The following is a 27423-nucleotide window of genomic DNA, read 5'->3' on the forward strand; positions in this document are numbered from 1 at the left end:
CTGTTTCTTGACATATCGTTGATTACGTTTTGCAGTTGTACTTGATCTTTATTTAATTTTTGTCGGGCGATCGTGCGTTCCAGAAAATGAACTCTTGCGTTCAAGTAACCACTATATGTATAACGAACTCTTGTATTCCAGTGGCCAATTTCGTTATGTATGGTTCGTCCAACATGGCCATGCGTTTCACGCTGGATTTTCGAAAATCAATCTCAATATATAGGCGATCTTCCATTAGTGTTCGCCACAAAATAAAGGTTATCTACACGGAAGAAACATATGTTAGCTCAAAAAAAAAAATGAAGGAGCTTACTTTGAAATACATATTCAATAAGTGTCGTAAAGGTGCATCCACCCATGAACCATTAGTGGTGCCAGAAATAAATAAATTGTTTCTACGAAGTGTGCCTGCCAATCAAGTAGGCCGGCCCAGTGAGGTCAGACGATGCAGGAAGCACTTTTTCCTAGTACTGGTCACCGGCTTGCTTCTGGAACACTGGGTCCAATACAGATGGGGTACTCCACACTCCCTACAAGCTATCAAAGATGATACCTTTCACAGGTTTACAGATACCATGACGGTGGTATTTCTGAGGGCTCTGAGCCTTCCAGCACTGACCCCAGCAAAGCCGAGCAATACCAGGCCACCCAAGTTGGGATGTGGATAAGGTGCAACCTTTCATTCCCACAAGCAACAGATCACTGCCATCTAAAACTGGCACCAATGGCTGAACTTTAACGGCTTCTAGTGACTTTTCCATTTGTTTTCTCCAGTTCTTTAAGTTTCTGTGGCTCTCAACATAGTTTTATCTATTCCCTACCAATTCGCTACGGCAACAATATTCTTATGTATAAATTTATCTTATTTCAGTTTCCTTCTTTTTTCTCTCTTTTTTTTTTTTAAATTTTATTTTACTTTATCATTTCATTCCTTATTTTTTTTGTTGCACTTCCGTTCCCACATCCCCCTTTACTGCATAACAATTTGTGGCATATAATGCACTGGGACACACTCGCCCCTTGAGTTCATTCAATATACGGGGGCACAACCTTGTGTAACTTCCCACCAGGGATATTGACCTTGTAAATTTGTGAGAACATTGGTAGGCATTAATATAACTGCAATAAAACAAATAAAAGTAGATGGGTGGAGTAAGCAGTGTCAAATAAGTGCAGACTAGCCTCTGTCCTAAGGTTACTCACGAGTCCCAACCTTTTACAAACATAAACAGAAATTGTAAAGAAAATATCAATACACGATAACAGGTCGCTACAGTCACTATATAATTATCAGCTTTGTATGGAATGTTCTCAAACGCAGAGAAAAAAAAAAATTGTAAAACAGATATATTAGAATATTAAAACATATGTATTTTAAGCAATGGCACAAACATAAATGTGTAACAATCGCAAAAGAAGCCTAAATAGGCTTAAAGCCCTGTTGGATAGCAGCTAACACCATTTACCTTCACAGCACAAGTTCATAGCACAAGTTTGTAAAGTGCAAGTGCAAAAGTGCAGAGAAATTCAAGTAAAGGATAGTGAATAAAGGTGCTTTAATGGCCATTTGTATACCAAATTCTAGGGTCTTCTTAACGGGGCTCTACGCATTTCGAAGATCCGACTTCCTCAGGAGCGTCTGTCTTCTTTCCAGGTCTTCCGTCTTTTAAATCCGCCGGTAAGCGCATCTTGTTAGATGACCGCAATTGCGCAAATTACGCCGGACGCGACATCATACGTCATGACGCGCGGGCGGCTTTTTGTGCATGTGCCTATACAGAATGATAGTACCAACAGAGAATACCTAATGATATATGAATTAGACCACATATTATCAGCCATAATAGGAATAATTATGAATAATGTGTGCATGAAGAACGGTCCATTCATATATAGAAAGCATTAAAAAACATTCTCAATCACAAAACTAAAGATTACATTATAAAATCATATTCATAAGATATCGTATCATCAAGGAGATTCTATTGAACGGGGGAATATTTCCATTTGGAGGGGTAATAACATACATGAAAAATTGTAAAAATTATTTATACAAATGTATCTTATTAGCATCAAATTATATTTTATATAAATAAAAATGGTGATCATAAAAATCATATATCAGGATAGGTTCTCATGCTCTGGCACACATCAAGCCTAAGATCACAGGTCACAAGGATGCTTACAAATTTATTTTTCATTTAATTTTTTTTTTTTTTTTATTAATGAATAAAAAAATAAGTTAAAAAAATTCCTCTCCCCTCAGCCACACATTTTGTCCTCCACAAAGAGCCACTTACTCACCTTCCCCTAGAGAAGTTGGCAACCAACCTCCCCCCCTCAAAAGACCTCAACAGCATAGATATAGCGACATCCACTGCAACACCACTTGCAATGCTAACAACACAAAATACTAGGGTACCCGCATTAATCCGGCTTTGACCTTTCTTGTTTATCACCCTAGGTTAACTTTACAGCATTTCTAAAACATACATTTATAATTATTACTGTAAATGTGCTGCTTATTAAGATTGACACTGCTGTTCCTCTATAATTTGCTTGAAACAAATATGATGTCATTGCTGATTTACGATGAGCGCACAACATAAATTAATAATTTTTTTTTTTAATTCTTTATTTTTGTAGTGCATGTTTTAGTTGACAAGTTCACATTGACATTTTCAAGTGCACAAAGGATACAATACTATAAGGTTGAGATCAAGATTGTCGTGAAATGTCGGCAGTACAGCACTTTTTTTTTTTTTTTTTTAAACATGAGATAACAATAATGGAACAGTCAAATGACATACAAGCATATCGGCAAACAAAATATTCAAAGTGAACAAGTTCGATCCTAGTGGGAATTGCGTGTCTAGCTGTAGGTACTTACGAGTCATGTGAGTGAGTGATATTTGAAGGTACAGGTTGAGGTGTACATAAGCTTGCTTTACGTGGTAATCTAGGTTAGGTGAATGGCAGGGTGTTAGTGGGTAGCGTATCGGTTTGCTGTGTGATTGTGCGATGTGCAGAACTCCGCTGAGGTTAATGTGCCTATGTAGTGTCGGACGTGGGAGTAACCCCTATGCTGGTGTAGTGCGTGGAGTGTAGTCGGTAGACAGGCCTGCGTTCGGAGGAGGTTAGTGAGTGCTTATGAGCAGGAGTAACCTTTGCCTTGTTGAGAATGCCATAGCTGCTCAGGCCCTATCTCATAGTACGCTTGCCAGGACAGGGTAGGTGCGTTATTAGAATGAGTAGTATGTCTTAAGGCGAGCTATGGTTAAATGTAGAGTAAATGAACATTAGTGCATTGCATAATGTGTGGTCCCCTTTACGTGGAGCTCTGCATGTCACTGCTCAGCTTGTGACACAGGGTTTGTGTCCATATGTCAGTCCCAGCGGCTAAGAGGGCTGCCAGAGGCTATCCCCAACTATGTCGTAAATACCAACGTGTTCCTGTCAGGTAGGCATGGGGCATGTAAGGTAGAAGCACGACACGGGTTGAGAGTGTGGTGTGGTTCTAAGTCTGGATATGGAGCCCTCAATACACCTACATCACGGTGCAAAGTATGCTCTGCGAGGCCCCCTGCATAGATACAGGCTAACTATCCTGGCTGGGACTCTTACAAAGGGTTGTTTATACTGGTTAGTCGGGCACTGTGCTAAGCACTCAGTGCGCGGAAAGATTTTCACCGTAAATCGAAACTTAACATATTAACTCTGTAAAACAAAATAGCTAAATCATTACGTATGAGTTGAACGAAAGATAATAAACCTTAGCAATAATAAAACATGTACAATTTAAAGTCATAAATGCTGGAGTAGGTACATGGTTGGCGTGGCTATTATAGGCGGGAAGCACACCTTATGTACTTAGGGCAGACAATATCTGGATAAGCTCAATAATATATTTATCTGAATGTTACATCAGTGTACTAATAGGGGAAAAATAGACCGTGGAGGGACAGCTCTCCAGATCAGAAGGGTCGGGCTATGTTATCAGGCCCTGTGGATAGACTAGTTGAAAGCAGACCATAGCATTACAGGTTAAATGATGTCATTTGGCGAGCATAAGAAGTAAGCCATTATGGCCTGTCACATGCTGTCAAGTTAGCGTTTAGGAGTTAAAGTTCTGCGCGGAGACAACTGACTAAGCCGCCAGTGCGTTTCAGGGAGATTCAAACAACTCGGGAAGGATGGTTGCCATGTAGGCTGGCCGTGTTGGTAAGCGCTGGTCGCTGCAGTCCAGGGTTGCAAATAATATGTGGGATACATTCCAAGTCAAATGCCTCGGCAGGGGCCATTAGGGTAACTTACATGCAGTGTCCATAAGGTGTATAGTTCCTGGGGTGCCGTCTTCAGGTGGTGACCGCTGCGTAGGATTCAGGGGTTGAACCTCTCGGGACAAAGGGGTTGATTTTCGCCGGGTCCCAGGCCTGTGCTGGGGTGGTTGGGTGGGGAGGTTGTTCCTGGCTGAGCAAGGTCTGTTGTATGCCCAGTGTCCGCAGGAGGTCAGGGGCTTCCTCCACGTCGTGCACCAAATGAGATGCCGTGCCTTTCTGTACACTGAGAGCTCTGGGGTTCTGCCAGCGGTATGAAACGCCGTGTAGTTGGAGCAGTGCGGTGAGCGGCCGAAGTGTCCTGCGCCAGGCCAGGGTGCTGCCGGACAGGTCAGCGAAAAAGGTCAGACCCCTGTTTTCAAATTGCAATGGGGTCTTACCTCTGAGGGCCGAGAGAATCGTCGCTTTTTCTTTAACGCTTTGGAAAGTGATTATAGTGTCTCTCGTGGCCGTTGGTGGTGCCTTGGGAGGTTTCTGGGTCCGAAATGAGTTAGCCGGGGTGATGGTCCTAGCCTGTTCGTTTGGCAATATGGCGGCTATTATACGCTGTACCACCTGCGGTAGGTTGGTCTCGGAAATTTCGTCTGGAAGCCCTCTGACCTTTATATTCTGCCTTCTCCTGCTGTCTTCTTGCGCAGCATAGCGGCGTTCATGGATCTGGTTCTGTTTTTGCAGGTCCAGTACTGCCTGTTGCAGGGTCGTTAGGTCCTGCTGATGTCCCTGAGACGTTGTCTCTAATGTGGTAATGCGGCCTGACAGGCCCTGCAAGTCTCCCCTGAGGGCTGTTACATCTGCCAGAATATTTTTCTGCAGATCCGCCAGAAGTGTCTTCATGACCCCTGTGGTTACCAGCTCCCCGTCGGAACCCGCTGGTTTGGCTCTTCTTGTGATGACCGGGGCTGTCATGTAACCATCCTCATCTTCTCCAGACAATTCGTCTGAGAAATCTGAACAGCCGCCGTGGAGGGCCGCCATGTTAGGCTCCAGCGTGCCTCGTGTTTGCCTCCACATATCGCCGATCGTCCGCTCAGAGGTATGTTTGATTGGTCCCGTTTTTTTGTTTTTCTTCCACATTGCGCTGTGCTGTAGGGGGATCTCCTCCGTTGTTTAGGGGTCCGTGGGTAATTTTTGGGGAAATTTGGTCTATTTGTCGGCGTTTGAGGAGAGGAGCTCAAGGTTTCTGCGACCGTTGTCCTCGGCAGTTCAGCCACGCCCCATAAATTAAGAATTTAAAAAATAAATAAAAAATAAACATCAACTGATGAATGCTCCTTTAATGTTGATATTTAAAAACCACTACAAGGACTGCATTCAACCTATTGCAGGTCTGAAGTCAGTGTTTGTGGCACACTTTGAGGTGACTTGATGCACACTGCTTGGTAAGTGTACCTATGCCATATACAAATAAGGCTGTATTGCTTTTATTATAAGATAGCTTTCTCACCAAGTGTTGATAACAAACACTGATTATCAAGGGTAAACGCTGATGCTGACCGTTCACAATTCACAGTTATAGATCGAGCAGTTGTCACTGGTAAAACAGCAAAGCTATATTTTGTTTCCTTTCTCTTTCACTTTATTTTACAGTCTTTCACTGAAGCAATTGAAAGAATAAACCTGCTGTGCCACTTTAGTGGCTAAATGTCAGAAATAAAGCTGAATTTCTCAATTCAGTTATTTTTTTTTTTACAAGATAATACTTACATATGATTTACAATAGCTGCTTAACCAAAGGGAAATAGTACCCGGCAAAATATTTGTTTTTTAACTTAACGAAGAGATGGTCCTTATGTGCATCTTCACTGTACTAGTACGCGGTTGAGTGAGCATGTATACTTTGTTGTGGTTGCATTCAAAATGACTGATCTGCATCAATTTTTGCATTAAGCTTAAGCTATACATGTAACTTTTTGTTCCGAATGTACATTCATATGAATTTCATGCCTTTCAGACATTCGGATGCCTACAAATGTCCTAGGTGCCGAAGTGACGACGTTCGGCTCTTCCGAAGTGCCGAACCGAACCCAATGCCATTGGTCTGAATTGCCTAAGCAGACAAATTATTTTACTTACCCGAGTTTCCGAACCGAACCAAACCTAATTTTTTGCCCATGCACATCCCTAGATTAAGCATTCCTCAGTGGAAACTATTTGGATGATTCAGAAGACTTTCTGAGTCATCCAAAGTGGAGCGCAAAAAGTGCGGCACAAACACTTCAAAGATGGTTGCGAATCTTTTGGTGTCCTGCAACTTCAGGCTTTTACCAAAGCTAAAATCACCTTTGAAAGAGAACAGGTTTCAGACTGTTGATGAGATTCAGGTAACTACAACAAGACAGCTGATTGTGATTCCAGCAAAAGATTTTCAGCGTCTTTTGAACAGTGGAAGAGACGCTGGCAAAACTGTATGAGGTCCCAAGGTGCCAACTTTGAAGGAGACTGAGGCGTCCTATGTACAATTTTTCTTGTATCTTCATATTGCATGGCTGGACATTTTCCGGACAGTGGGGGTTAAAGTAATACTAATATATGGTTCTATTGACCCCCTGTTTGCTATTTTTACTTTTGACATTTAATTGGGGAAGGTTAAGTACAATCCTACTTCTCGACTCTTTTCCATGAACCCACAAATGTTGTATTATTCATTCTAGTTTTGAGTTACATGGCCCTAATTTGGACAATTTATGACCATTTCAGAGTTATTTTAAGTCTGGGTCTGATTCTGGACAATTTTAAATATAATTTTCTTGATTTATTATCCATATTAAAGTTTACAAATTTCCCTCAATTGTCTTGCATTACTTTTTGCTTTTTGCTACTACCTTATCGGAGCTTAGTACATTACCTCTAGTTCTTTATCTCTATTAATACTGTCTAAAAAATGTAAATGTCAAAATGTCCATCGTCAAAATATATGATCACCTAAAGCTGACTATAGACTAGAAAAGGTGTGCATTGACAAAGAATATGTAGCCTACATAAAGGTCAATGACTTAATTCATTTTCATTTATAAGTCAGATGAACTCAACCAGAAATATTAACTACAAAAGTCAAACTATGCCTTTCCGGGAGCCTGGTAAATGTCACTCTTTGTGTCTGACCTAAAAAGGAACACACAATTTTAAAGGGACATTCTAGACCCCTCTCTGTGTGAAGAGTGTATCATTTTTTTCCATTTTACAAAAGCCGCAGATTTCAATAGAATCTGGCATTTTCCCAAATTAACATTGTTACACCCTCCAGGCTGTCAATCAGACAACCAGTTCTGTTACTTCCTAGTTGTTTAGCTCAGTGGAGCTCAATTCAAATGGCAGGCAATTGCTCAAAGCACCTACCCTGCAAAGACTTCTCACTGAACTGCATTGGAAAGTCTGTGATTGAACAGACACAGAAAGTCTTGGCGGGGTTAGAATGGGAGGGCTTGCAAAGGCAGCAGGCGAGAGATCTACAACTTTTGCAAGCTGTTTTTAAATATGCTTCCAATGAAAAAAATCTATTATTGTAATGGTCAACAATATCATCCTACTACATTTGTGATTTGAGAAAAAAATCAATATGGACAATCTATGTCCTCATATTTACCAAACCAATTATAATGAAACAAGTGACATTAAAAAAAAAGAATAATATTTGACTGTAAGAAAACCAGCTTTCTCTATCTCCATTCGTATGACATTTCGGATTTTTTTTCACCTTTCGATTATTTGTTCGGTAGTTTGGAACTACCGAATAAATAAACGAAAGGTGAAATACGACCGACCACCCATCTGGCTCATTATGGATAAAGGAAACGTTCAATTAAGCGCTCTCTTAGCTGTTCAGGAAAAGGAAGCAGGCGTTCGTCAGTTTGACTGGTGGTTCAGGAAGTCGAGGGTCCAATTTTAGTTCCTGACACTCGACGACCAAGTCCCGCTGCCTTCTTTCGTGCAAACAAAATGGCCGCCATTTTCTCTGCCACGTGGCGCTCGGCTATTCGAATGGCGGCCACACATAGAGAGTGCTTAATTGAACGTTTCTTTATCCATAATGAGCCAGGTCGTCGTTTGAAACTACCGAACAAATAAATGAAAGGTGAAAAAAAATACCCAAAATGTCATACGAATGGAGATAGAGAGAGCTGGTTTTCTCACACTGCTCCCCCTTAGTCCATGGGTCGGCATACAAGCCTAGACCCTGCCGGTTTGGCTTGGGGATGACCGGGAGAGGCAAGTTTTATAGTTCCAGTTCGGTTTGGCAGGATAAACCGTCGGCATTTCCATTCTGTTTGCCTGGCCTGTATTGCATGGTGAAATTGTATGGTTGCAAGGCCAGGCTCCAGCGCAATAGTCGGGGGTTATCTCCTGCTACCCGGTTTAGCCAAATTAGAGGGTTGTGGTCAGTCATTAGGGTAGACAGGTGTCCATACAAGTAGGATTGAAGCTTCTTAAGGGCCCGCAAAAGCGCTAAACATTATATTTCCACGGTGGCGTAACTAACCTCTCAGGGTAGCAGTTTCCGGCTACGATACGCCACCGGGTGCTCCATTCCGTTGTCCCCCACCAGACTCAGCACTGCTCCCAGCCCAAAAAGGGCATCTGTGTGCACAAAAAACTGTTTGTTATAGTCTGGGGTGGCCAACACAGGTGCCTTGCTGAGCGCTGTTTTTAGTTTCTGGAAAGAGTCTGCACACTCCGCGGACCAAACTTCTTGTTTGGGAAGGGCCTTCTTGGTTAGGTCAGTTAGGGGTTTGGCCAGGGCGCTATATTCTGGGACAAATTTACGGTAATATCCTGCCGTCCCTAAAAAGGCTAGCACTTGGGTTTTGGTGCAGGGTTGGGGCCAATTGGCAATGGCCTCTACTTTGGCTGGTTCAGGCTGCTGTTTGCCTGAACCTACTCTAAGCCCGAGGTACTGAACCTCAGCCATGCCTACATGACATTTGTCGGACTTGAGGGTAAGCCCTGCTGCCTGAATTCTCTCCAGTACCCTAGATACATGCTCTAGGTGGGACTCCCATGTGCTACTGTAGATGGCTATGTCATCCAGAGAAGCACATGCGAAGTCCTGAAATCCCTCTATGAGTCGGTCAGCCATCTGCTGGAAAGTAGCCGGGGCATTCTTCATCCCAAAGGGCATAACCTTAAACTGGTACAGCCAAAATGGGTTGACGAACGCTGACTTAGGCATGGCCGCGGACTCCAGGGGATTTGCCAATAGCCCTTGCACAAATCCAGGATAGTGAGGTAATTACTCCAAGCCATTCTATCCAGGAGCTCGTCTATTCTAGGCATGGGGTAGGCGTCCGTTATGGTCCGGTCATTGAGGTTCTGGTAGTCAAAACAGAAGTGACTCGTGCTGTCTCGCTTGGGTACCAGCACTACCGGCGAAGCCCAAGGACTCTGGGAGGGTTCTATAACCCCTAACTGGAGCATTTCTTGTATCTCTGCGAGCATATTGTCTCTAACAGCCGCAGGGATACGATAGGGCTGTTGCCATAGCGGGGTGTCTCCCTGGATCTCTACTCGGTGGACCGCAGCGGAGGTGTACCCGGGTAGGGCAGAAAACATGTCCGGTATCACTAAAGCAGCTGAGAGGCCTCCCTCTTTTCTTGGGGGGGGTCAAGGTCTCGCCTAGCTGTACCTGCTCTATGGTGTTGGGGCTGGGAGCTAGTAAGTCCAGTAAAGGAAGCCCTTCGCTATCCTCACAGGCAGGGGCACATACGGCCGTTACGTCCCCTGTCCGCTCAAAATAAGGTTTCAGCATGTTCACATGAAAGGCCCTCCAGATCCTTTCATCTAAACACTTGCTGACTATGTACGTGGTGTCACTAATTTTCTCCACCACCTTGAAGGGTCCCTGCCATGCGGCCTGAAGCTTGTCTTTCTTAGAGGGCTTCAGGGCCAGTTCTCGCTGTCCTATTTCCAGGACCCTATCTCGGGCACCCCTATCGTACCATCTCTTCTGGCGATTCTGGGCCACCTGCAGGTCTGCAAGCGGTCCCTAAATGCCAGAACATACTGTACAATAGGGACTCCCTCCTCTCCTGTGTTACCCTCCCAGTGCTCTCGTATGAGGTCTAGGGGTCCCTGGACTTTTCTCCCATAAAGGAGTTCGAAGGGGGAGAACCCGGTAGAGACCTGAGGCACTTTGCGGTATGCAAATAGGAGGTGAGGGAGGATCCTGTCCCAGTGCAGGCAGGACGCTGTGAACATTTTAAGTATCTGCTTGAGGGTGCCGTTAAAACGCTCACATAGTCCGTTCGTTTGGGGATGGTAGGGTGAGCTGAACAAGGGTTTCACGCCACAACTCTGCCATAATTGTTGGGTCACAATTGCGGTGAACTGTGTCCCCCTGTCCAACAAGATCACCCTGGGGAAGCCTACTCAAGTAAAAATCTTTACTAAAGCCTCAGCTACCGTTTCCGCCTCTATGTTGGACAGAGCTACCGCCTCAAGGTATCTGGTAGCGTCTACCACGGTGAGGATGTAGCGCTTCCCGGAGGTGCTGGGCTTGCTAAGCGGACCTATTAAATCTATGGCTACCCGGTGAAAGGGCTCCTCAATAATAGGTAGCGGATGCAGCTTGGCCCTTTGGCGATCCCCTCTCCTCCCTGTCCTTTGACACACGTCACAGGTCCTGCGATAGGTCTTTACATCCTGGGTTAACCTGTCCCTGGATTTGGTGACCCCTAAATGACCTGCTAAGGGAATATCATGGCTCAATTTGAGCAATTCAGCCCTTTATCTCCTGGGTACTACCAGCTGCCTTTTAGTGACTTGGGTGTCCCCACTCTCCGCTCCCCCGGTGACTCGATATAACAGGCCTTTGTCCCACTCAAATCATTCCTGACTCCTATCCTCCTGGGGCCTCTCGGCTTCCTTCCTGTATCCTGCCAACGTGGGGTAGGCCCTTTGTTCCTGCTCAAAGCCTGCAGGGGTATCCTAGAATGTGGGGGGGTCAGGGGGAGAGAACGGGACTGAGGGTCCACCCTGAGGTTCCTCGGAGTGCGCTGGTTCTCCTCTGCGGGCTTGAGCCCGGGTGGTTACGGGAAAGGATTCAGGTGTTGTGCTGCGGTTGAGCTGCGATGTCATGCAACCCACATCATTCCCTAGTAACACATCCGCAGGGAGGTCTTTCATAAGCCCACATCCAGGTGCCTGTTCCCCGAGCCCCAATCAAGGTGGACTCAGGCCATGGGGAGCTTGTGGATGGCTCCCCCTGCAACTTTTACGGCCACCGTCTTAGGGATTTGAGCTTGTGCCATAACCATGTGAGGCTGAATCAACGTGAGGGTAGCTGCTGTGTCTCTCAAAGCCCTGGCATCGACGCCGTCTATAGAAACCCACTGCCAATGATGATCCCGGTTGTCACTGGCCGCTTGTGCTGGGTTCGCCTCATGCAGAGTAGCCCACTGTTTCTCGCTGTGCCCTGAGACCATAAACTCGTCCTGTTGGCAACAATGGGCAGCGGCTTGGCTATAGTAAAACCAATAGTATACTGGATATTGAGAAGAGACACTTCAGGTGATAAAATACAATAAGAAAGATAAAAATAGAAATAAAATCAATTATGTCACAATAGACAATAAAATAATATGAATGCAATAGTGTACTTACATAAAACAAGATAAAACATAAATATATAAAAGTCCTGATTTTAAGGGACCCACTTGACTTGCGGGGACTAGAATATGATGTGGGACTGCTAGTAGTGCAGATCTTGAGGTCTTCTGATCCTCTTAGTATAGCTTAGGATATGCAAATAAAAAGAAGAGCCCCAATAGTGTACACTGTATCCAACAATGAATAGAACAGAAACTTCACAGCAATGGTATTCCTACTCACCTATTGATGAGCTAGTACAAGCTCAGGTGTAGACAGCATTCAGTGGCGTTGATCCCCCACTGGTAGGATATAGGTGGTAGTTGATGGTGTATGACTTAAAGTGAAGGTAGTTTCGATATGCGAGGAAAATATACAACAAAGAATAGTGCTCTCTGTATGAAGCAAATGTAGCAATGATAATAGAATAGTAGATACTCACATACCGAGCTTCTAGCAGATCTTTTAATGTTGTCCTTTTCAGTAACTCATACTGCTGAGCCATTTAGTTTCCTCCAGTTTGGGACGTCCATTCGGGATACGAATCCCGCCGCTTGCCACCAGTTGTAACGAACCCTGAAGTGGTAGCTAGGGGTTCGTCTGTTTTTAACCGAACGGCAGCATGAGAGCATGATTATAGCTTGCCATTCGGTTCTCCGTTCGCCTAATAAATCGCCTGTTCATTGTGAACAATTTAGTCTCAATTATTAGGATATTATTGGGTCTGTTAGTGTCATCTGTATGCATAGATCTTTTATTGTAATTCAGAGTAGATGGATTAGAATACAGATCTCGAATACATACTTTTGTTTTCAGAAGTTACATATCAAAAACAAAAACACTCTTTGAAGAAATTTATCATATGAAGAACATTTTCTGCATATAAACAGGACTTGGAGTGGAGAATAGAATAGCCACTTGATGGTTTACGTTTCAGCCTCATAATAACAGTTGAGTTATTATGAATCCGTTCTAATAAGGTTACTCACTGAAGGCCATTTGGATTGTAAAATCTGGACATTTCACAATGTCTCGATCCCCTAGCCACCTACCATTAAAAATAAATAAATAACCCTACCAACCCCCTCACCCTAATAATGCTGAAGAGGGAGCAGAAAACGAATCCCTGTGAAAAAAGTCTATACTTTCAGAAGACTTCTTACTTTTAACTACTCTTTTTTTTTTTAGCCAAATTAAAAGCCATAATAACTGATGCAACTAATGAAGAAAAATAACCGCTTTAAAAAAAAATCCTAAACACTAAAAATTAATCCCATGCAACATCAGCAATAGCATTATCTTCCTCCCGTATAACGTATGTGTTATCTTGGAGGAGGTGACTTCCTCCCAGTGCTGCCGAGATTGCAGCCCCTTACACTATCACTTGGCCCTTGTAATCTCAGAAGAAGCTTGAAAACACTTTGCCATTGGGTGGCCCTGAGTGTGCAGGCTCCGGTGATAGTTCTGTTGCTGGTAGCCACAAGAAACACAATAGCCTAATGTTCTTGGCCATAAAGACTATCCCTGCAGCCTGAGCAGTGCAAATTATACCTTTTCTGAAAAAAAACTAACTGCTGCCTATGGCCCCCAAGTGGCTGTTACCTGGAGATGCTGAACATTCAATGGATTTCTATGAGGAGATGCTGATCTGCCCAGTGTGGCAATTTGCCGCACATGTTTAATATCCTACCAATGCTTCCTTAGGGGTAAGCATTGCATTGGTTGAGGTCATCAGGACTGATGATCTCAGCGAGCATAGGTGGGGAGGCTGCACAAAGACTAGAGGAAAAAAGGTATGTAAAATCCTTTTTTATTTTATTTAGTGGGGGCACATATTTATATTCCTTACGCTATAGTGTTATTTATAACACTATAAAACTTTATACATAAAGTTACTAGATAAGGCTTGGTTGCTTGATAAATCTGAACAGAATATGTTTACACTGACTGGTTGGATTATATGTTAGTTTTTTTTTTTTTTAGACTGATTTAGTCAATGTTCTCCTTCTTGCTAGCAAACCCATATCCGTCTGTTGGATAACTACTTTTATTTTCTGTAATTGTTATAGTGCTTCCGTTTCTTTTATAAAAGCATTTTATCCTCATTCTCATAAACCTCTAGACTGGCTGCGCTTTATATTGGGTTTTGTTAGAGGGGTTAATGCAATATTTAAAAAAAAATTGTTTTTACTGAAAGTTCTGGAACTTTTGCCATTTTGTTGCTTTATATACTAAACGTGTGTACATTTCATTGCATCAGGATGCTGTACGTGTCCCTGTTTTGATTGATGGTCGCCTAAAAATTCTGATCAATTAGATCAAAGGTGTCATCCTCGGAACGAATGGACTGCACATAACGACATCCTTGAGTAATAGGTTCCTCTTTAAATGTCAAGCTGCCATGTTAACATGCTCGAATGACTGTGTATATTTATAGACAAAATATACCAAAATAGACAAATGTTGACCTGGATTCAATTGCTATGCAAAGAGCTGGCTGAACATAAATTCACTTTGGCATACTTTAACCTGCTGTGTACCACGTGGATGAATATTAAGGTGTATGCTCACCTGAAATTTTAATCTTTTAATAAAAGAAGAAAATACACTAGGTTTATTAATAAATAGTCATATATTAACCAGATTTCTTTTTAAGGATGGACATTTTATATGTTAACCAGCTTTTGTAGGCCAATTTTTTGCACCCTACATATTTTCAGCTTTTATTACTTTTTTTGGTGCAAAGTTACACCAACATTGCTATATTTGCCAGTTTAGTAAAAGGTTCCAGATTGCGAGTGAAACCATAGAATATTTTGAATTTACTAAATAGTGTTCGCATGTTCCAAAATAACTCCTTTTACTGGCATAAGGTCTTACTAGGAGAGCTACTCTAATACAATGAAATATAAATAAAGTTCTACATGTTGAACACATAATTTACAAGCTCAGTTCTTTCACTGAGAACCAACGCGTTCTCTCCATAATAATAAAAAAATAACTTCTAATTATAAAAAAAAAAACCTTACTGAGCATTCAAAATATAAATGTATTTCTTAACTTGAATACACAGTCTCCATGGAGCACTCAACAAGCTTAGATGTACCGTATTTTCTTGAATCGAATGCGTACCTATTTTGGAAAATAAAGTTTCCAAAATTTGAATGGGCATTAGAGTCGATGGTGCATTAGATACAGGACAAAATTAGAAATTCTCCAGCGATTTGCCTTCCAGCGAATTTCATTCCAGCTAATTCACACAGGCGAATTCAAACTGGTGAATTCACACAGGAAAATTTATAGAGGCAAATTCACTTAGATGAATTTCATTCCGACGAATTCTACAGTCAAATTTCATTCCTGAAAGAGAGCTTAATAAAAAAATAAACTTAAAATGTAAGACTAAAATTGAAATATCATCCCCTGGTATATGGCAATAAACATTTTCATTCTAGCACAATGTTGTATATTAGTAGTATGTATGTATGTAGTAGTATGCGCATTACATTCGCCAGCAAAAACATTTTCCAGGTTTCAAAAATTGAGGTGCGCATCAGAATCGATAGCGTATTAGGTTCTAGTAAATACTGAGTTGAAACGCGTCTGCATGACTGTGATTTTGTGTGTCACCATATGGGACCTGCACAGTTATTATTTTTAAACTTTTATTTACAATAAATTTATTATTTTTATATCATCATTTGCTGCTTTTTCCTGTTTCTGGGGGACATCATCCAAGATTCTCCACAAAGCCTTTTGAGGCACCTTTGGGCACTATATACAGAGCCTGGCACGGCTCTGGAATTCGTGAGTGTATTCAATCACTTTCAAATATTTCTTTCTGTATATACAGTCTATGCTATGCATTATTTTTTGTCTTCATAGGAATTTACTACATGGAACATCTCCTATATATACCTGTACATATATAAGTATTTTTATTTCTTATTGATACACAGGGAGTGGTGTGTGTATTTGGCACTTGTTGCTCTCAAGTACCCTTTTTTATTACTTCAAGTAAATACGGTATTTTTTTTATTTCAGAGATTTCATTTATTTTCTCACTGATTTTGCAAAACAGATCTTTGTTTATATTATATAATTTTGCCAGACATTTACATTTCTTTACTTGGTCTTTTTGGTGAGAAGAAGATTAAAGAAAGGATATCTTCAATCAAGACTTCAAATGGTAAAAATACTTTTTTTACAAGACTTTTTTTTTTATAGATTATTTAGCCCCCCCTTAATATAATAAGGGAGGGATCTATTTTTAGGGGATGGCTAGAGGCCTGAGAACCTCTTGACATCTGAGGGCCGGGATGTCACTTTATGGACCCAGGAGACTGGGCATCTCATACGTCTAGGAGATTATGGGGGGGTCATGAATTAAAGAGTTACTTAATCCAAAAACAGTGCCTTATTACAACTCTGATTTTGGTTGGCATAAAAAAAAAGAAAGGCAAAACTCCTCTTGGATCCAATGCCAAGATCTCACTGCAGCCCAATCCTCCTCTGGTGTTGGCACTCTCCCTCACTGCAGGGGGAGGAACGTCCCAAAACATGAGCTGAAGGGGAGGACTTAGACAGTGCCTATTGGGTGCTAACCACAGACACTCAAAATGCACAGATTGAACATTATCCCGGTCAAAACTCTTAATATGGGCTTGCTAATGATAGTGTCGTAATGGAGTTAAACCTCTGGCCGTAAACCTTTATATCTTTGTATATGCAGCATTTTAAACTGAAATGCTGCCTACACAGACTGCAAACACCATGACCACTTCAAATCAGTAAAGTGGTCATGGTGCTTGGAGTAACTCTTTACTAGAAGATAATCTATTAGGATCCTTTGGGGGCAAAGAGACTGAGCATCACATTAGTTTTGATGAAAGAGGAAACCGACATCCAGAAGAGTTTAATTAGCAGTTTACAATCCATTAGACATAAACCCTTCCTGGGCCATTAAGATTGGACACTTCCAGGCCCTTATGGGGCCCATAACACAGTTTAGCAAAGAGACTAGGCATCTTCTAGGTCAAATGAAACCATTTATGTACAGGGCTCCCCACCACATTACCCAGTGTGGGTTTGTGACGGTAATAACCATCACTGGGAACATAAGATTGACACTTCAATTAGATCCCTGGATGACTCCTACGTTTAAGTCACCCTGTGCCCATTGTAGGTGCAGAGTGTGTAATGTATCTGTATTATGTATTTATTGTTAATTGTTTGTGTGCTCTCCTGTCCTGCTGATGCTTGCTACCAACTAGGAGGATTTGGCTATGGAGCCTGTATAGTGTCCTCTATTGTTGCAGCAACAGCTATATGCACTACCTGAATAGATTTGCATATTGTTATTTCGACAGGCAGGAGAGATGTTTTGTGTTAATTATTGTCTTTCCCACCCCTTTATAAATATGTCTTTATGTTATTATAAGTTCCTGTATGTTGTCTAATGTGAGATCCTGTGTGGATTTGTAGCTGCACTCCTGATGGAGACCCAACTTATAGGGTTGTTCATAATACCTAGAACACTGGGGATATTTGAATACTGGTTGATGAGGCACTGTTCGAAAGCAAGGGTGCTTAGAAATTTAGCCTTAATTCTTTGCCAAACAACAGTTAATCATCCCTTTCCTAAAGCACTTGATATACATGGTAAATACCTGTTTTGATTAATTCAGCAATCTACATAGACAGGTCATAAGTATATTTAAATTGTAAACACATTTAGCAAGAAGGCAACTTCAAATTTAATAAGGGAACCCATGAATGTCAAACACCATGGCATTGCGAGAATTTATGAAGGCAGTCTTTGTTTACATCCCCAGAGAGATACATATTATGATGAACAAGACATGTGAATCAGAGATTCAAGAACAGTCTATGAATCTGGATAGAATTTGTATTTATTTGAATAATAGCATACTATTTTAGGTCTGATTATTGATACAAAAGATGCAATGACAGACCAGCATTAAACATCTGAATTTCCCAGTGGTCCCCTTGTAGATCTGTAGAATTATTGATATTTGCATCCCTTAAAAATATTATTGAAAATATAAAAACAGGATGGTTTCCTAATGGCAAGAATTATATTTCACAAAGAACTCTTACATTTTTGGCAGGAGGTAACGCCGGATTGTTATGTTCTATGACGTACATTGTAATTATGCGTTCATAAATACATATGTAAAGTGTATAACTATCTCTTGGGAAATAAGAGTGGTGCTTTCTCTCCATGGCACAAGTTAGCGTTTGCATGAATCAAAATAAATAAATAAATAAACCACGAAGGGAACATATATTCTCTATCGTTCCTTATAGGAGTAAATAAGCTACTAAAGATCAAATGTATAAAACTTATAAATTACAAGAAACAAGACTTCAATCACTTATGTAATATTCAGAAAAAAATAAATGCTTACAATCTGCAGGTTGGGCTTTAAAACGAACACAAATTTATACCAGTCCTTCAAAAACCCACATAAGGAAAGCGTAAGAAATGCCATTGACTACTTACCTCTTTGTTTGTACACCATACAGGAGAAATCATGGCTCCACACTGATAATCACACAACTGTATTGCTCATGTGACAGTCATACAGTAGGCAAGTTTCAGGGGGACATAGGGACTGCATTAGCAAAAATCATTCTGAAGCCAAAATCAAGAGACTGGTCACAGTATTCAATATCTGGATTTTGGCATTTATCATCCAAATGAATGTGAATGTTTACTGGATTTTATCCTGTACAGATGCTACAACAAGGGTGAATTGGAGATGCTAAAAATCCTTCTTGTTTCCCAGCATAAGGGTTAGGTAATATGGTGACTAGCTAATGGGAGTTACATCCCATAACTAGTGGTATCAGACCCATAATAAAATTATGTCTTCCGAGTGTGTACTAGTACTAGTGTCTGGGCTGTTTTGGCTGCCCTGCTGATAAATGCCCATCCAATTACTTGTTGGAGGGGATGCATAATAGAACAGGGGACCTACCCCAGGTCAGTTCCTGTGCCCCAAATGTTGGCCATAAAGTATGGGCTTCAAATAAATAAATAACGGGGGTAGGGACAACCTCAGGTCCCACCTGTACCCATCCATGGACACTGGATTTGCATTTTAAAATAAATACATAATTAAATAATAAATACATCAATAAAAAGGGTGGCTATCAATACTACTCTCCAGGATCAACCTATATGCATTAGATGGGGTGGTATCAATAATAATTAATAACAATGGAAAGAGGTAAATGCTAGTTCTGCACACACACAGACATAATAGTATGGTTCAATTGCAGATTATGCGGTTATTTTCTATTCAAATACCTATAATAACTCATTAATTCTAAATAAAAAACACATGGTTATGGGCAACAACTTGAGATTTGTAATCATACATTTCTATTTGAATTTGCTTGGATAATTTATGAATGGCTGGGAGTGGCAAGAAAAAGTCCACAAAGGTGTATTCGTTGTGACCTATAATATCCTGACAGTCATAAGTTCTCCCTGACAGTGCCAAAAAAAGGGTACTAGTGTCAGAATGAATAAAAGAGGGACAAGAGGACTCCTCTGTCTTGTCCTAATCCAGACAGAATTCTCTTGCCCAAGGAGATGAGTAAAGCATTGGAATCAAGCATTTTTACACATAAATCGATCTTATGTTCCTTCCTCTGCATTAGACCTCAGTTCGCACCATGAAATGTTTTTTTCTGCATCAAAAAGGACTCACTGGGATTTTATTGAGGTAGCACCATGAATTAGCCTCAAAAACCATGTTGTATTCTCTCTTTACTCCTGGCCAGGATTCTAATCCACCTGGTCACTTTAAATAAGGTTCCAAAGTTTCTAGAACCGCTGTGTAACTGTGTAAAAACCTTTTGTTATGAACGCTATTCCTCCCAAACTGCTGAGCCTTAGTGATTATAGCTGCAGTTCGGGTGTACATACGAAAAGTTCCAGACGAATGCAGCTTCCAAGTAGTTTCTCCCCAGCAACTAGATGGTTACCCAAACATGAGCCTAGACTTCATGAAGGGTACAATAGGAATAATGGTTTATTGATGCCACACTGGCTTTTATGCAAGTCCCCATGCAAGGGGACCTCCCACATGGACCTTGTGGGGCACCAGGACACAAAGGTTACAACCAATAAAATTACATTGAAAAAGTGGAACACTCCCACTGCAAACATACTATCCTCTCCTCTCTGCCTGTGAAAAAATTAAGTCAGCTAAAGGATAACCCAATTATCTCCAGGCAGAAAAAACATATTTTCCCCAAAACTTGGAAAGTACCTTAAAACACATGGTATCCCCATATATATCCCCTGATAGCCCTGTGGTAAATTACTTATGCGGTAAAATGGGACTTCCATAAAATTCGAAAACCCCTGATCAGATCTGGGTGATTTTTTTATATGTTTGTCACCCAGATCAGATCAGGGGTTTTCGAATTTTATGGAAGTCCCCTTTTACCGACCGCACACAAGGCTCCTGCCCAAAACAGTTCCATGAGTTTAGGCTGTGCGGTCGGTCTATTCCGACAAAGTCAAATAAACTAATAAAATCACGAACAAAGCCCCCTGGCTCATAGGAGCGATTGTTCCCCTTGTTCGTGGGAACTAAACTACCGAACGTCGCTCTCCTAGCTGCTCGTGAAACGCAAGCAGGCGTTCGTATGTTTTTACCGGTGTTCGGGAAGTCGAGTGTACGATTTTAATTCCAGACACTCGATGACCAAGTCCCGCTGCCTCCTTTCGTGCAAACAAGATGGTCGCCATTTTCTCTCCCATGTGGCACGAACGACGGCCACCCAGAGAGCACGCTAAATCGACAGTTTCCTTTGTAGTTAATGAGCCAGGGGAGGTGGTCGGTGTTCAGTAGTTTCATCAACCAAACTAATAAAGCATTAAAGTCACAAATGGCCCTAAAAAGTATGCTACAAGAGGAATAGAAACCTCAAAGACTTACTAGTCCACACTGATCCAGGAAAGGACTACACACAACAATTGGGATCACAGATACGTGCATCAGTAAGATGCCTGGGATGTGTTACTTGAGGGCATATGGCACCAGCAAGAACTTTTAATCATCACCACAAAAAAATTAAAGAAAATATCACATAAAGCACACTATCACTTGTAAAACTACACATGTGATATATAAACTATCATTTCCCCGTGGCTTATCGTATATCGGGAAAACAGAGACGGCTCTATGTGAGCGCATATGGGGACATCGGTCTAGCATCAGACTTGCGTACAGGGACTGGCATTCAGACAAACCTGATGCAAAGCATTTCCTTGAATTGCAACACCCACTAGCCACATTGAAATTCCATATTCCTTGACCAAAAAGAGAGGGTGACCATGGCAAAATGCTCCTGAAGAAAGAAGTATATTGGATTTATGAGTTGGACACAGTATCACACAAGGGACTAAACGGGACATTGTCTTACCATTCATTTCTGTAATTTAAAAATTCTCCAGCATGCAATTTTTGTTATATTGAAGTGTTATTATCCTTTAGATTGTGTATAATGCAAATATCGATGGATGAGCATTCATTATGTTGAATATAGTCCTGTAAGTCTTTATTAATAGGACTTAGTTACCTTATCTTTATATGTAAGCAGTTTGTTAATCAGTTAATCTGACACTTATGCACTTTTATACAGCTCAACATCAACTATACACTTTAATGTATTTCTGTATACTCTGATTTATACATGCATTATATTGTTGTTTTTACTATGCATTGCACAGCTATTCTACGCTTTGTCACTTTTACACATATTTTTAACACATGTTTTTATCATAACAAATTTTTATCACTTGTTGGACACCTTTGCACAGTATAATACCTTTGCACATAATTGTGGTATGGCACTTTAAGAGCCACACAATTTATCAGTGGCACCACATCTCGAATACATAGCACTTTAATATCTCTGATACCTATTATTCACATTATTCTCCCACACCACTCTACTGAGATGATCCCCATGCACTAAATGCAACTCAACACACAGCCATGCATTCATGATATTGTGTATGCGTCTTCATATATAGGGAAGATCGAAACAGCTGTACGTGAACGCATTAGGGGCCCCATGTCTAGTATCAGATTGGCATATAGAGACGGAAATTCGGATAAGCCAGTCGCGAAGCATTTTTTAGAATACAAACATCCTTTGACTACGTTAAAGTTTTTGGGCATAGACCACATACCCGTACCAAAAAGTGGTGGTGACCTTGGAAAGATGCTCTTAAATAAGGAAGCATATTGGATCCACGAATTAAATGCAGTATCTCCAAAAGGACTTAACGAGACTCTATCTCTCCATTCATTCCTACAGTAATTAGCCCCCTTTTCATACTTGCATTGTTTTTAATTTCTTTAACAGCATTTATTTTTGCAGACATTATTATAATGAAGCTACAATTATGATGAATCTATTGGTGTAGTGTTGGGTGATAGTGGTAATATTTGAGCATTAGAGTAATATGATATTCATATTTGATAGAAAAATACATAATGCAATTTTAATAATTTACGCTATTGATAGCCACACTGTTTATGTCTTTTTTATGTTATAGAGTCTGCAATTGTAGCTTTTTTAATATATTGTATCATCATTGTCTAAACTGTCAGTTTTTTAGCACATATCACTGTACTTCAGTATTTTAAGGATTTTAACACTAAGTCACTTTTTGCTTATTTGTTTTCACAGCAGCACTTTGATTATCCGCGAATCACTGTAGACACGATAGCACTTTAAATTATACAGCACTTTACATTATACAGCACGGTATAGCTCACATCACTCAGATGTTCTTATAACTGTCCTATATTCCTAGGTCTTTAACTCCGTCTCCTTGCACTTTGTAATTTATTAAAGGGACACTCCAGGCACCCAGACCACTTCTGCCCATTGGAGTGGGCTGGGTGCCAACTCCCACTACCCTTAACCCTGCAACTGTAAATATTGCAGTTTTCATAAACTGCAATATTTACATTGCAGGATTAACTCCTCCTCTAGTGGCTGTCAGGTAGACAGCCACTAGAGGGCACTTCCTGGTTTATAGCACAGATTTTCGGTGCTATAGCGTCGCTGGACATCCTCACGCTATGTGAGGACCTCCAGCGTCGCTGAAATCCCCATAGGAAAGCCTTGAAAGCATTTTTTTTTTCCAATGCTTTCCTATGGGCACTGGAGTGTCCCTTTAAGTCTCATAGGCTGTTTATTCAGTGATCGCACCAGATATCGGGAGCTCACTATGTTGTATACACGATCCCATAGAGATTCTAAATAAGCTGCATCGCTATGGTAACGACAGCGGCGTCATCACGCAATCACGCCTGCGCATGGGATCCGGCAGGATGCCGGTCTGAACACACTGCACCTGGGGTAAGTCGATTTTCTCATTTATGTGTCTTATATATATTCACACTGTTTGATATATGTATTTTATTATTATTATTGCCATTTATATAACGCCAACAGATTCCGTAGCGCTTTACAATAATATGAGAGATGGGATTTAACTATAAATAGGACAATTACAAAAAACTTACAGGAACGATAGGTTGAAGAGGACCCTGCTCAAACAAGCTTACATTCTATAGGAGGTGGGATGCAAAACACAATAGGACAGGAATTTGCAATCAAATAAGGTGGGAGTGAGGCAGAGCTGGAGGAGAGAGTAGAGTGCTGCCCTTTAGGAGAGAGCAAGAGACAGGTATGTAAGGTAGAGGTTACTCTGGGAGGCCATAAGCTTTCCTAAATAGATGGGTTCTTAAAAGATGCAAGACTAGGGGAGAGTCTGATGGCGGTAGGCAGGCTATTCCATAGGAAGGGAGCCGCCCGCGAGAAGTCCTGCAAGCGTGAGTTGGCTTTACGGGTGCGAACAACAGACAGGAGGTCAACAATTCTTAATCGTAGGTCTTCTGAGAGCTCTTTTGTGCGAGGCATCATTCACAACAGGCAATGCGTCTTGTGAAAAGCAAACCCAGAACTGGTGTGTGTTTTTTATAGGGCAGGGCAGTTGTAACCAACACCTCCAATCTCATCTCATTGATTGGACTCCAGTTGGCTGACATCTCACTCCAATTAGCTCTTGGAGATGTCATTAGTCTAGGGGTTCACATACTTTTTCCACCTGCACTGTGAATGTTTACATGGTGTGTTCAATAAAAACATGGCAACATTTCATTCTTTGTGTGTTATTAGTTTAAGCAGCCTGTGATTGTCTATTGTTGTGACTTAGATGATGATCAGATCACATTTTATGACCAATTTGTGCAGAAATCCATATCATTACAAAGGGTTCAAATACTTTTTCTTGCAACTGTATAGTATAGTATTTTCTTTGCTTAGCAACCAGGTGGTCTATGTGATAGGAAGTCAAAAACACAATTACAAACATGTAGCGCTACAATCCTCACTCTAGGATATAGGTGTAGGATCTCCTTCCAAAAACATCAATAGGATATTGAATATAAACATAAAAAAGGAAAGAAAACATATAGTGCTGTCTGTTTATGACGCTGTGTAGAAAAGAAGTAAATCAACTTTCATTTTTGTGAGTCTTAAATGCTCTGTGATGTCACATGGGTGGTATAATCCCTACCTAGTGTAGCGTTACTTACCTTATCAGGGGGGCCGGCCGCGACCCTCTCTTCAAGCCGCGCGCGGTCCTGCGGCTGCACGAGCCGCGCGCGGCTCATCCGACTCTCCTAACAGGAAGGCGGGCAGTGACCGCGAGATGCGGTCACGTGTCCCGCCTGAATCTAAGAGCGCGCCGCGAGTCTCGGGCGCGCTCTTAAAGAGACAGTGGGAGCCTAAATTGCAAAAAGGCTCCCATTGGCTCCTGTCATGCCACTCACCCCATACACTTACCTTTTGGGGGTGTGGAAGTGACAGGAGCCAATCACATTAGTTTGGAAGCTACTTATACTTACCCTTTTCCCTTAGTTCCTTGCCCTATCGTGGTTTCTGTTTCAGTTCCCTTTAGTGCTTGTTGTGTTCAGTTGTGTTCCTCCGTATTTGACCTTGGCTTTGTATTCTGACTTTGTTTTCGCTTTATCCTTGTCTGTTCTGTTTGCCGGCTTGCTGATTCCTGTGTACCAGACCCCGGCTAGTTCTCGTTTACGCTGTCTCTTTGTGCCCTTGACCTCGGATCGTTCCTGACTCTGTACTTCTCCTATATACGTCTAGTCCGGCCATTCTAAGGTCCGGTAGATGTATCTCTCCTCTGTGCTGTCTTCTGTTTAGCTGGATCCTGCGTGTAGGGGTATATTCTCGTTACACCTAGGATATATTAATCAGAGGATTTGAAGCAAAAGAGCCATAAGTGAGGTGTAGAAGGTCAGGTAAACTGATTTAGGTCCAGCAGGTAGATTGAAGCACAAACAGAATAGGGGGTGCCACTAGTAATTTATTCAATATTCAAAACACGTGTTACAAATAGAATAAAAAAAAAAATTGAGATGCAACTAATTCACAACGCGTTTCGCCCCATGGCTATGGGAATAAACAGAATAACATTCATACATACAGCTTTGGCATCAATTTCTGCCACAGTTTGTAGTAATTTTCATGTTGGCTATTTACGCATACATTTTCTTATACTTGTGGATGATATGCATAGAGTTTGTGCCAATGTAGGAGAATACCAAAATCTGTCTTCAACTTCATCTGATAAGTATAACAATACAATTCATTGCTGTCTAACTCACCCTTAACCCCTTAAGGACACATGACATGTGTGACATGTCATGATTCCCTTTTATTCCAGAAGTTTGGTCCTTAAGGGGTTAAAGAAAAGACCCTATTATGGCAAAACTTTAACATATTGTGTATACAATGGAATGCATGTCTTCAAACACTCATTTCTTTTGTGTAACATGTTTCACAAACTTTTCCAAAATAAAGGCTTTGAAAGAAATAACTTTAACATAATAACCATAGCCAATAAATAGTTCGGAGAATTTTCCTAGTCATGTGGAAAGGTATATGCCAATAATTAACTGGCTAGATGCCTTTAATTATGATAACATTCACCGGGAGACACTCAATAAAGAAGACACAAGGAGTTTAAGTGAAATAGCAGATTGAAGGACCCTGGAGGAAACCTGCTGAATTAATCTGTGCAACAGGACTAACTAACAATCTATTTAGCAAGACTACACATGTGTGGATAGTGAATAAAATAGACGGAAACAGAAATTATATAACGTAGAAATTATCGTTTCTACATGTTAATTAATGCATTCTACTGAACAGTGAGTAATAGCTATTTCACATTAAATTATATTCACATTAAATGTCTATTACATCTTTTTTTTTCTCAATTTGCTAGTCAGTAATAAAATGCAAAAATGCATTAGATGTAAATATTACCATATATTTCCATGTATAAAAGGCCCCCTTGTATGAGACAGCCCCTATTTTTGAGCCCAAAATTAAGAAATCAAAATCTTAAACATGAAATAGAACAACTTTGATATTTTAGAGGTGACTTCTGAGGAGAACAATGCACTTCTGATTCTCATGCCTCCCCTGAGCTACGCTACTCTGTGAAGTTAATGGCTCTTTAGTGCATGCTGGGAGACTTCAACTCCCCCAATACAGCAGGTGGTGGGAGGGCATGCTGGGACATCACAGTAGTATTCCCTCTGCTTCCGGGTCCTCATTTCCTCCCCCATAAATATAAATCAGAAAGCAAGACCTACCTGAGGTGGAGGAAACCTTAATATGTCTGGTCCTTTTATGGTGTGGCATGTCTCTGGAGCTCCATTGGTGGTAAGTGCCGATGTCTGCTGCAGCTCCCATGCCTATAGGGACCTCTTCCTCCTTGTCACAGAATTCAGAAGTGGATCGATGGGAGGAAGGTCAGGTATGTGTGTGGGCTGTGGCCCACTGAAACGTGGCATGCGCCATCTTAACTTGGGCCCCGCGCACAAGTATTGTTTTTTTTAACCCCTGCAGTGACATTCCATGTATAAGACGACCCCCAATTTTAGACTAAAAAAAAAAATTAGAAAAAAAACACAGTCTTATATATGGAAAAATACAGTAATTGATTGCTAGCTCAGTGGGTACGGCTACCCCTGCAGTAAAACGGTTAAATACCAGTCAATATCAACTAATCCTTCCATCTTTCTGAGGTTATTCAGCTGAGTACATGTAAGCTGGGTAAAAATACAAACAGACATATACACTTGAAATCTAGCAAAGGGATGAATGTACCTTGCTTGGTGAAATAATTTCATTTTATAATTTGATATAATTTAAATGTTTTGTTTGTTTGTTTAAAGTATACATGTAACCTGCATTTTGTAATATTTAAGATTTGCTTTAGTGACCGTTTTAAGTATTTAATAACAAAAATGAGTTATACGAATATTTTTTATAGTTATATTTTACTTGGCATTGATGGACAGAGTGGCGATACCCGGTACTCTTAGCTGAGTGTGCAATATTCCATCAC

This window comes from Pelobates fuscus, chromosome 4 (genome assembly GCF_036172605.1).
Source record: "Pelobates fuscus isolate aPelFus1 chromosome 4, aPelFus1.pri, whole genome shotgun sequence".
Classification (NCBI taxonomy): Eukaryota; Metazoa; Chordata; class Amphibia; order Anura; family Pelobatidae; genus Pelobates; species Pelobates fuscus.